This window comes from Spermophilus citellus, assembly GCF_964194105.1.
Source record: "Spermophilus citellus genome assembly, chromosome: 11".
In the NCBI taxonomy this organism is placed as follows: domain Eukaryota; kingdom Metazoa; phylum Chordata; class Mammalia; order Rodentia; family Sciuridae; genus Spermophilus; species Spermophilus citellus.
In genome coordinates, this window is record NC_138192.1 from 79006812 (window position 1) to 79019473 (window position 12662).

Here is a 12662-nt window from a genome sequence, read left to right on the forward strand (position 1 = left end):
AGAATAAGATATATTCCATGCTTGTAGAATTACATCAAAATGGATTCTGCTGTCAGGTATAACTAAAAAGAACCAATAAATTTTTAAAAATAAAGCTAAAAAGGAGATAATATTCTGCTGCTTAAATCCTCAATCATTCCTCTCTTAAAAAAAAACTTAAAAACAAATATCAATGTTTTCAACATGTGGTTTTAAATATATACACTTCCATATTCTATTGTTTTCCTATTAAGAATTTCATTTGCTTAATATGGAAACATTCGGTTTGGCTCCTGATATCAATGGACGGAATTAGGAGGGGGTTATAGAGGGGAAACTAGACAAACCAAGTGAGTTGGCTAGGAAAGCCAGAAAAGGCACTTATGGAGGGGAACTGGAGGGCTGTGGGTCAATGCCATTGAGTATCCCATCATGAGAAGGTGAATTCACCAGGCAGGAAAAGAGGCCACCACTAATGGTGGGGTAGACAGAGGAAGATGAGTCATTAGAGGAGACTAAGAAAGGATGCCAGAGATAGAAATGAGCTGAAACGGGGAAGGTAAAGTTGCAGATGGAGGAGGGATTGTCAACAACTTAATAGAATAGGACAGTAGTGAAAGTTCATTGCCCAGGCATTGGATGACCAAGAGTAATTGCGTGAAACAGTAGAGAAAGAAGACAGATTCTGGAGTTAAAGTAGAGGAAGCAAGAGTGGACTTTTCTTTTTTTTTTTTTTTTTTTTTTTTTTCCCCCAGATACTTTACTGGGAGGAAGAGGGAGTGAGGTAGGTGAAAACGAAGCAGAGAAGATGAAAGATTCTCTGGGGAGATTGAAAGTGTGAGCCTATAGGCTGATGGGCAATGCTAGTGAACAGGGGAAGGTGGAAGGGAAGAGAGAGTGGGGAAGGAACTGGGAAGAGAGAGTGGGGAAAGAATTGGGAAGAGAAAAAGATATAATATGAAATCTTGGGATGGGAGCTAGGAGATGCAATCAAATCAACTCTAGATATCCATCATTGGGTAAGTAAATTATTTGATATTGAAAATACCAAAAAAGAAACATAGCATCCCTGCTTCTCCATGCCCCCAGTACCACAGATTGAACCCAGGGATGCTTAACCACTGAGCCCCTCCCCAGCTCTTTTTATTTTTTTATTTTGAGACAGAGTCTTGCTAAGTAACTTAGGGCCACACTAAATTGCTGAGATTGCCTTGGAACTTGCAATCCTCCTTCCTTAGCCTCCCAAGCTGCTGGGACTACAGACATGCACCACTGCACCTGGCTTAGCATGCCTGCTTTTTAAAATGCAGACATTCTGTTGGACTTCTGAAGACCTAGCCATGATGGCCTATTAAGAAGTCAGCCAACAGAAATAAACAGTATTCTAAAATAGTTGGTTATGTTTTTGAGTAGATCATCCTGGAAAACTTCAGCAGTGCTTAGATGAGATCTGCCCTCCTTCCTTTCTTAATTTAAAAGTTTTGATATAACCATTGAATTACTAAAAATACATTGTTTTAAAATACTTAGATAAAATATGCAAAACAAATGAATGTCTACTACTTGTAGAATGGGAAAACAACTAAACAGAAAATGTTGTGTTTTTGAAGGACAATATGTCTCTAAGCATGCCCTCCCAGTTCTCCATGCCTTTGGGTCCTCACCAAGACCAGGAGTATTTTCCTTTGTCTCCGTAGAAAAAGGGCTCGGGAGATGGCACTAGAACCAATTCCAACTTTTTTCCAACTCTATCAAATATGATGCCTCCTGTTGGAAAAGTGATCAACTGAACCATCAAAAATGCAGATAAAAAAGAATGTTTGATACTGGAAATTCTATCCATAACACTTCACAATTAAGGATACCTGAGATATTGGCTAACCTATAACCAGTTACAATTCACATTTCCGAAATTGGCAGCTGGCTTTTTCCATAAACTGCTCACTATCTTTTAATCTGATCCCTGACACCCACCAGGAGGTAGTATAAATCAAATTTATTTTTTCTGTATGGCAAATTTTCTTTGGGCTCCTTAATATTATTTGGCTTCTCTGTGCTTAACTATTTGAATTAAATTAAAATCTAATACATTCAGAAATCAAAATTTCCAATTTCTCTTATAATAATTCCAATATTTTGATCAAGAGTACAAGAGTACAACAAGTTTTAAAATTAAGTATTAGAATGTGAGAAATAAAAGAACTCTGCTGTCTGTTAAGACACAGAACTATTTAAAAATACATTAAGCTGATTATTTTAAAGCTAATGTCAGTTACATATATTCTACCTCTATGTAAGCAAAATGAGGTTTCTTGATGCAACTAGAAGGACGATACCTCCATTTTTAGGTAAAACAATATCTACAATATGTAAGAGTGTCATACAACTTGAGAACAACTTGCAATGCTAAGACTGCAAACCTGGTTGAGCATTCAGGGAATGTGCAATCAAAAATAAAGCCTCTGGGCTGGGCTTTGAATGGTTGTTAAGATTCAGTGAAATGAGGATAAAAGAAAGAATCCCAGGAAGAATGGCAAAAGCAATTCCAAGAAGACAAAATTAAAATGTCCATATTATTAATCATCCTATCAAAAATTGATCTACTCTTGTCTGCTAAAATGTGCAGTAGAAAAGCTGGTCCTCACCCTACTAATACCCTCAGCATGTGGGGTAAATGGCATCAAAAACCTAACAAATATCATGTCAGGGTTTTCTGCCATTAGGATGATTTGAACATCCGGGAAACAAAACTGGGTCTAGAGTAGTTAGAGCTTTGCACATGGGTAGATTTGGAGAAAGGCCAGCCCCACCATGGATCAATATGAGCAAAGACACATACTTTTTCTAAAGAGTGTTTTTTTCCTATATAATTATGAGAATAACAATAGCAGCTAGCCTTTGTTAACCTCCTAAGTTTTGCCAGGTACAGGTATTGGATCCTGAATGAATCCTCAGATATTTCTGTGGTGGTACTGTCTCCACCTAACATATGAAGAAAAGGAGGAACAAGGGATTAAGCAACTTACCCAAGGTCATGCAATCAGAGGGTAAATTCCAACTCAGGAAGCCTAACTCTACAGCCTTTACCATTAACTGCAATTTCATCACAGATAGTTCTTCAATCAGATGAGATTGAAGAAATGTGAGATTTGTTCCCATTAATTTTATAGTTTGGAGAACAGTTTCCAACCCTAAAGTTATCTGGAAGGCATTGAGCATTTGAACATCGTACCTGAGACACTGACTCTATTCCTGGGACATTTACTCTTTTGGTTGGAAATTGTGGTAAACTGCTATTATTTTTTTCTGGCCCAAACCTTTTTTTTTTTTTTCCCTTGAGAACTTCTCTCAGAAACCCTCTTCCTTGTCAACCATGTGATCCCAGTAGGGATTGCCATGTTCATGTCCTCCTTGGCCACAGTTTATTGATCTAGAACTGTGCCTGTCTGGGCCTTACTGAACTAGAACTGGGGGAGAAGGGTAATGAATGGTGAATCCAGCGGCAGGTGGTGTGACCTAGGCTTGGCATTGTTGGCTCTGTGTCCCCCACACAGAGGACATTGTTCTCCAGCAAGTGGGGGTAAAACCAATTGGCAGAGAGAAATATCATTGAAAGCTGGAGAGAATAGTGCTTGGATACCTAGATCCTGTTGTCCCTAAGGTGTAGTCTCATACCTCCTTTACCTGGATTTATGTCACATCATATAAACCTGTCTGTTTCTAGGATATTTTCCTCTTGCTTAAGCCAGTTGGAATTTTGCCTCGTAGAGTCAGACAGGTTCTAGCACAAACAAAAAGATTCACATATGGGGCTGGAGATGTGGCTCAAGCGGTAGCGCACTCGCCTGGCATGCGTGCGGCCCGGGTTCCATCCTCAGCACCACATACCAACAAAGATGTTGTGTCCGCTGAGAACTAAAAAATAAAATATTAAAAATTCTCTCTCTCCTCTCTCACTCTCTCTTTAAAAAAAAAGATTCACATATGTAAAATATGTAAACAAGGGCTACTGTATCATTATTTAGAGAAGCATAAATTCTCTCTAACATATATAACACATAAATTAGATCAGGAAACCCTTCCCTGAAGGTGACAACTCAATTAATGTTGACGTGTGGTTTAGTTTCATCCACTGTCTTTCTTCCCTGAACACAGAACTTTTAGGGTGAGGTGACTCTATGTGCTATAAACCATGACAGCTCCCCAATAGTTTCCTGAATTCTTACAGAATCTGAAAGAGATGAATTCCAAGTCAAAATGGTACCCAAACTATGACTCTACAGAAATGTAACTGATTTTTAAATAAATAGAGTCTAAAAACCCAAAATGTGATTTTTGCCTTCAACACCATTGGTAAAGGACAGTGCACTTGGTCTCCTGAGGCTGCCATTTCTCAGAGCAACACTGGAACTCTATTTGGGCATGGGATCCACAGTTTACCACCTATTCTTCTGAATATTCTTGATATTACCAAATTTTTATCATTAAAGATAAGTCTAGACTTTTGGAATAAGCCAAAATATTTGAAGCCAAAGTTGTTGATTAAGGTGAGTAATTAAGCTTAGAAAACCATTTGATAGCAAAAATAATATTTTAATATAAATATGAAGATAGATTTTTCTTTAATTATTTACAAACTGCCTTTGACAGGTGGTTTTGCTCAGTTATATACTAATATAATTTTATGACATAGTTTACCTGCATGGTAAAATTCTAAAATCTTATTTGTATGATTTATCTAACAGATTCATAAATGAGTACAAGGAAAATCTCTTCTCCTTAAGTCCAAGTTCTTAACAATAAGAACAAAACATTTACTGCCAAAAGTGTTTGGATGTATTTTGTCAACTTGAAAAAAAAAATCAGGTTTTGATTTTATGGAATCTTCACTTTTAACCACAATAATGCTCAATTATGTGGAGTACCAACTAGCCCAATGGGTTCATTTATTACCCAAGAAATGAGAGGTGACAAGATGCAGGGATTCTTTACTTGAAATGTGATTGTTTTCTCTTTGAAAAATGTAACAGTTAAAACATAAGCAATGTTTTTCATTTTTTGCCTTTCAAAAAGTTTTCTTCCTCTTCACAATATTCTTTCACTCGTTCTATGAGCCTAAAGAACCCACTGAGGACCCCTCTAAGTATTCAGGAAATAAAAACATTGGTGGATATTCGTAATATTTTCCAAAATGTTTCCACTATGGAGCCCTTCCCAAACCTCCTCTTTACATATTTTCTGCGAAGTTCTACAACAGAAAGGCTTCCGAGCAATCTCCTAAGTTTCCCAGAAAATAAATACATCTGATTTGAAAAATCTTACATCAGCAAGATTGTGCAAATATTATTTTTAACAGTTATGCCTTAAATAAATAAATAAAACCCCAGAAAATCTTTTTAAAACATCATTTCAAACACTGCAAATAGAAATGTCAGATGCACGGCTTGGCTGGCTCTTTCACATGCACTGTTTCACTGTTTCATATTCCAGGCAAACAGAAAGGCGACTTTCCCCACAGGGTTCAGGAGGGCAGACGATTTCATTTCTTCAGAAAATTGTTTCTCAGGATTTCAATCTTCTTAGCTGGAGATGACAAAACATTATATCAGAAACACTTATGCTTTTTATCTGATATATTTTCAAAGCATAAATAAAAGCTCAGTATACATTTAAGACAGGTGGATTCAAACTTAGGGATAAATCATACACATATTGCAAAATAGTTTTCTAATGTAGGAACATTTAACTCCTTTAAGAAGATCCATGCAAAAACTAAACCTTTAAAAATATTTTGCATCGTCACTCTTATTTTACTCAAGTAGCATTTTATTCTCTAAATCTTGGGGTTAATGAGACAAGTGATAAAAAAAATTAAATTGGATTTTTAGAAAAAGGGCATCATTCAGCCAAAGCTTCTTTTTTTTCAATTTTTATGCATAATAGTGAGCACTATTTTGGTTTTCAGCCTCATTAGGCTTCTATTCATAAAGCATGGTATAAAAACTTTCAACCTCAAATGTTTTCAGAATAAAACAAATCATGCATCTATGAAAAGATGAGCATAATGGCTACTTTGAGCAGGCCTAGTGCACTTTGCAACTGGTCTGGTGCAGCATTAGCTGAGCAATTCCCATTAGCATTAATATGCTCTTACGTTTCTACTGTCCTATCATTTAAGCAATAATTTGGGGATCAATTCAATTTCATGGGAATTTCACTATTCCAGACTGGCTTTGTAGCTTTGTGACATAGAAAAGTATATGTTATACATAGATGAGTTCACTTAAGATTTCTTGGTCTTGTGTGGAGTAATTGTACACACACATACTTACCACCTACCTGTCTTTAAACCTGTCGTCATGGATAAACAAATTATAAAACAAGAGAGTTTCAAAAGAATGGACACCCACCAGTCTCCACCTTTATAGTCTTGGCTCCCAGCTTATTTGCAGACATCATACAAAACGGGTCATCTAGTAAACCATCAGGATTGGTCCCTTACTTAGGGGACACTATGGGAATACTTGAGTCCTTATTCCATTCTAGTTGCCATCTTGGGTTAAGATATTACCTCTGGAAGGTCTCTAGAAATACATGAACATATGACATGGGGAGTTAATTGATAGAAAAGACATTGCCCAAACATAGATATGGTATTAAAAAAAAACCAGATAATATCTAAGTGTCCTATCATATTTCTCCTTTAACAATCTAAAGGCAGAATCCTGAACCAATAAAACCTCCAACATCTATCTAGCTCTTCCATCTTAGGAACACTAATTCTGGAGGCTCCAAAGCAATTTTTAGAAATGGTAAGTAGAGCAGGGCGCATTGGTGCATGCCTGTAATCCCAGCAGCTTGGGAGGCTGAGGCAGGAGGATCGCAAGCAACGGGTAGGTTCTTAGCAACTCAGTGAGACCCTGTCTCTAACAAAATACAAAATAGGGCTGGGGATGTGGCTCAGTGGTTGAGTGTCCCTGAGTTCTATCCCTAGTACAAAAAAAAAATGGTAAGTAGATGGCAATAACAGTAGCTGTGATTGAAGTAGAGAACCATAAATAAAAGTACTACCTGGTGGGAAACTATTACCTATTGCCTCAAATAGAAGAAAAATTCTTCCATAGAGAGGGTAATGATTTTGAAACTCCAGCATAAGAAGGAGGCTCAGTCAAACAAGACAGGGGTTAATCAAGTCTCCCATCAGGGGACACCCATAACTTTGAATAATATATACCCCAGGTCTATAGGGATTTATAGATCCAGGAGAGGCCCTTTTCATTTACAGCCCTCTAAAGATACATTCACGGTAGTCAATATTTTTCACCATTTTGTTCAATTAGTACATGGCCAACAGGCTACATTCTATTCTATTGCGAAAGAATTAATTTCTCCAATACTCTTTCTTAGGCTCTTTTTTTTATTTTAAACAACTAGTCCTTATAATCTCTTTTATTCAGCACAAAATATGAAACACAAAATAAAAGCAGTGGATGACTTCCAAAACTGCCTTTTGTTCTACATTGTTGGCCCCTTTTTGCCCTATTTGAATGGTACTGTATCTACTTCACATTCCATTCTTAATGAGGTTATTTACCTTGCATACCCAATGAGATTATATCTTATGTAATAAATTCTCTGCTCTGAGATATGTCTGAGAGGGCAGCCTATTCAGCTATTAAAAGGTATAACCTTTTAACTGATAGTGGTCTTAAGACTGGACACAACTTTTGCACTGAGCTTTCAATTACTTAAAGGTGTCACCATAGGATACAGAGGTGTTTACATTTACATATACTAGTAGATCAACCTTACAAACACCCACTCACTAACTTTACAAAATGGCTAATAAAGCAAGTTCATTCACTACTACATGTATCTTGCTCTTGCTTATGTATGTTAATGAAATACATGTGTGCTAATAATGCAAACTGGGCATTAAATAATAATCATTTTAATGCATTAAGCATTGTTATCAATTATGTTTACTGTTACTATCCATTTGGGCTCTCTTTTTTCAGCCAATAAATGGTTTATGTCTTTCCACTCAATCTATTACTAATAGTCATAATGTTGCAACCTTAATTTCAACTTATTATATTGTTACCCCAGTGGGAAACAATAACAGAGAAATGTCCCGAAGTCTAGAAGCAGAAAAGGGATGAGAAAGAAATCAATAGCTTAGATTTGGACATCATTTGGACAATAAGTTGGGCTTTATTTATTGATGGTATGGTGGTAGATGATAGATGGTTAGCAATTGGAGGCAAGGGAAAATAAGGAATTTTTTCCAGTTACTTATTTAGTTTTATATAAGTCATTCCATTTAAAGGTAATATTAAAATTTTTTTATAAATTTCTTGTTCCCTAAAGTCCAGTTGATTTTTGTACATTTTACTCTCAGATTCTCATAATCAATCACTTAGTCTGCTTGATTAAATGTTGTGCTGACCCAAAAAGGATCTGTTTATAGTAATATCCAAGGTTCTGGAAGAGCAACTCTCTGAAGTTAAAATAGTTTGGTTACAATTCTGAAAAAAAAAGAGTAATTGGAAAAAGACTCTGTCTCCCTGCTGTACATAAACCATCTTGTTCATCTCTTCTGCAGAAGTCTCAGGAAAATCTAGGCTACCTAAGCTCAGGAACTCATGGATTACTTCTAAGAAGTTCAAATATTTATTGATAATCTACTACCTCCCTGGTACTGGGACTTTAGCAGGGAGTAAAACATTCAGAAATATTTGACAACATGAATTTTAATTTCTACTGACAGAAGGAGAGGACACAATGATAAAAACAAGTAAAATATACAGGATATTAGATATCAGTAATGCTGCTACTGCAAGCTGGTAATAATTGAAAAGTTAAACAGTGAAATGTTCAGTAGTATTAAAGAAGGAGAAAAGATTGGAGTTATAGTTTAAAGAGGGTACAATCAGGTCAGAGAAGGCAAGTTGATATCTGAGTTAGACCTGGGGGTAAGGGGGTCATGCCAAGCAGATATGCTTAAGAGAGAAAAGCCATCAAGAGAAACAGGTCTGAGGCAGTTGTGTGCCTGGCCTGTTGAAGGAATAGCAAGGGGGCTAGTGAGGCCAAAAGAGATTAGATAATAAGAACAGGAGCAGTAAGCAGGGGCTGAGGATGATACTTACGGGATCTTGTAGGCCATTGCAATGACAGACTTTTATTCTAAATAAGATGGGAACAACGAGAGGGATTTTGAGTAGAAGGAGGACATGCTCAGATCCTGTGAGCAGGATCGCTCCAGCTGCTTTGAGAATGTACTATGAGGAAAGCAGACAAGTGCCTGCAGCTATATCCAGATGACAGAGAGGGGCTGGAATCTGAAAGAAAAACTGAGCCCATGTCTGGACAAAATGGAGTGAGAATAGAGCTTGCCGATAGAGATAGCAAACACTAGGAGGCAAAGAAATTTATTTTGCACACTTGAATTCATAACAATGTGTATTGTGAAATGTATCCATCAGTGAGAATGCAAACTAGTAACCCTCAGGTGTTCAGATTTGTTATAAAATGTATTTGTGTGTGCATCATTTAGGGTTACTGTATATCCACCTAGAAATTGAGTCCAATGTTTGAGAAATAACATGCCCATGAAAACTAGTGTTCCTAACCTACTAGGAAAGATGCCAAACCCTGCAAAGACTGACAAAGATGGCCCCAGATAGTTTCTGAGAGGTGTCAGCAGAGGTGGGGCTGTTGAAGTGGCTGCAGTTGCCCAGCCCACATCCTCATCCCTCTCCTCTGGATGTTCTTGTCAGGGCCTGATTCCCACAGTACTGAATTCTTTCCTTATCTATCTTATCTAACATCTGGCAATACTGTTGGACAGTGAGATGTGTTTACAGAAGTTTGTAGAAAGCGTGTTCTTTGTGAATAAAACCATTCATCGCAAAGCAGGGTTTATATATAATGAGCAGGAATCAGGAAAACCCTAAGGAAAAGCCCCAAAGAACTAAGGGGGATATTGATAGTCACCCCAAGTTCAACAGAAGGACATGTAAGGTACTAAGATTCCAAGTGAGCACAAGATGATGGTTCAGGAACAGTATGTGAGGAAGGATTGGGAAAGAGCCAGAAAAGGACACTTTTATGGGTCCTTTGTGGGACCAGTGCCGCAGTCTGGCTGGGTACAAATCACGAGCCACTCAAGCAGGAACAAACTTTATTTCTGAATTCCACCAGCACACTCCACACATGCTCCCCGGAACTCTCCAGAACACCAACTGGAAATCCCTCCTCCAGCACTTCCCCAACCAATGGGAACTCTCCGGGAATCCCCTCGAGAACCCCAAAGTAGCAGGCTGAGGCAGACAGCAGGGGTCTAATATACACAGCTTAACATAACCATTATCATCTCAATGGCTTGCTGGCTCACCTCTCAACCACTCCGTTCTGGCACTCAGCAGAGTACTTCTACCCAAAGATTAAGTGAAGAAAAGCAGCTGTCATCAGTGCCTGTACCTCTAGGTCAAACTCAAGAGGATGGAAACCATGGGTAACAGCAGTTTGTACCCTTCCCTCCCTGGCTTCCACTGTGCCCTAATAAAGATCTAGAATCCCAAGAAAATCCAAAATTAAGATTTATTCATTTCAGTCAAGAACCTCAAATCTCACAGGAGGTAAACATCTGATATCAGGACACAGTGTCCTGTTAAAAAACAATTCAATTCAACAAACATGCTTGGCTGTTTGCCAGGCACTCTTCATCTTTTTTTTAAATTGGTGCATATTAATTGTATAGAATGGTGAGTTTCATTGTGGCATCTTGGTACATGCATATAATATTGCCAAGCACTATCCTAAGGTGAAGGCACCTAAGAAATAATTAGTCCCTCAGTGAACATCCCGTCAAGGAAGGTGTCTGCATCCTTTGTATAAACCAAACCAGCCTTTAATGTGAACTCAGGTAGGCACGGTGGCACACGCCTATAATTCCAGCCACTCAGGAGACTGAGGCAGGAGGATTGGAAGTTCAAGGCCAGCCCGGGTAACTTATGGAGACTCTGTCCCAAAATAAACAACCACACACACACACACAAAAAAAAAAAGTCAAGGGATGTAACTCAGTGTTAGAGCACCCCTAGGTTTAATCCTCAGTACCCCCCACCAAATAGGCACTAAGAACAAACATTTAGATAAAAAAATAAACATTTGATTTTTTTAAGGGATTTTAGGAAACATCTTATTGGAAAGACAATTTTTTTTACATGACACAGAATCAAGAACTTAGATATAGGTTTTAGAAATTCACTTGGTACCAAGAATAGATATGTAACTTATTCACAGAGCAACTTATTATCATCTTTTCCACTGGTCTTACATATAACTCCAGTCTGCATGATTATCACAAGAAAATCACAGTCAATGGTAAAAGTAGAAAAATGCACAGCACCCCTAAATGAATGGGAAGCTAGCAAGCAGTCTGATATTCTTTCACATATTCTTAAATAATAGTAATATCTCCAATGGTGCTTCACAAAATCACGTCAACCTAAGAGATAATTGTCTTACTAAAGGGATTGATTCTTCAGAATATGCTTTGCTGTTTCAAAATACTGAACAAAAATATTACTATAAATCATTATTACAGGGCATTTTGATCACTTTAAAGTACATAAGGTAAAGGAAGTGTCACTTGGTAAAAGCCAACTTTAACGAATGAATAAGAATGGAAGGTGTGTGATATAGTGAAACATTTATGGGCTTGATAATCAGATCTACCTAAATTCAAATCCTACCTTTGCCACTTAGGGAGTAAACTTAGATGAGATACTGAACTTTGAACTTCAGTTTTCTTAACAACAAGATGGAGATGAAAATTATGCATTTCACAGAATCCTTCTACAATCAGATGACACTGTGCATATAAAAGGTCATATGTCCAGCTGGGTATTTATTAAGTGTTCAGTCAATTATGGTTCCCCCCACAGGAAACCAGCATAACAGAGTGTCTCCACTTACACTGCTACATGTAATTAGACATTTAAAGTATCTACCTCTTAAGTAAATATTTCTATAAAATCTTACATATACTAAAAATCTACCTGAATTTTCATCTTCTTAACATGTAATAGAGAATGAAATTCATTCTCTACTACAAATTATCACAAATTTTGTTTATAAAGTTTGAATCAGACTTTGCTGTAATTGCTGTTTATTACAATTCTAGGCCAAACTGCATTTACATACATGATGCATTCTGTATTGTGATCCTTTCTAAATTTGTATCAGAAACTAAGATCAGGAAATTATTTAAACATCCCTAAGAAGCCATCTCAATATGAACTCAGCAGTGAAATTTTCAAAGAAATATATTAAGGGAAGATCAAAGATTATGGTGCCATATTGAGTATAACAAAGCAAGTACTTATTGGACGACATGAGCTTTGATTCATTTCTCTTAATTAAAGGAATTAATGACCTGTGCATGTCTATATATGTGCATATAAAGGGAGGTGGAGAAAATATGTAAATGTGTTGGGGAGGTTTCATCCTACTCTACAAGCTGAGTGCTTTATTTGAACTGTTAGAAGAAAAAAATGATCTGAGCTTCTCAGATTCTTTCTTAATTTTTTAAGGGCATATCATTCATAAAGCATTCACTCCTCTTTATTTCCAAGGTAACCATGGTCTCTATGTTTTTACTGCTCAGAAAAACTTTT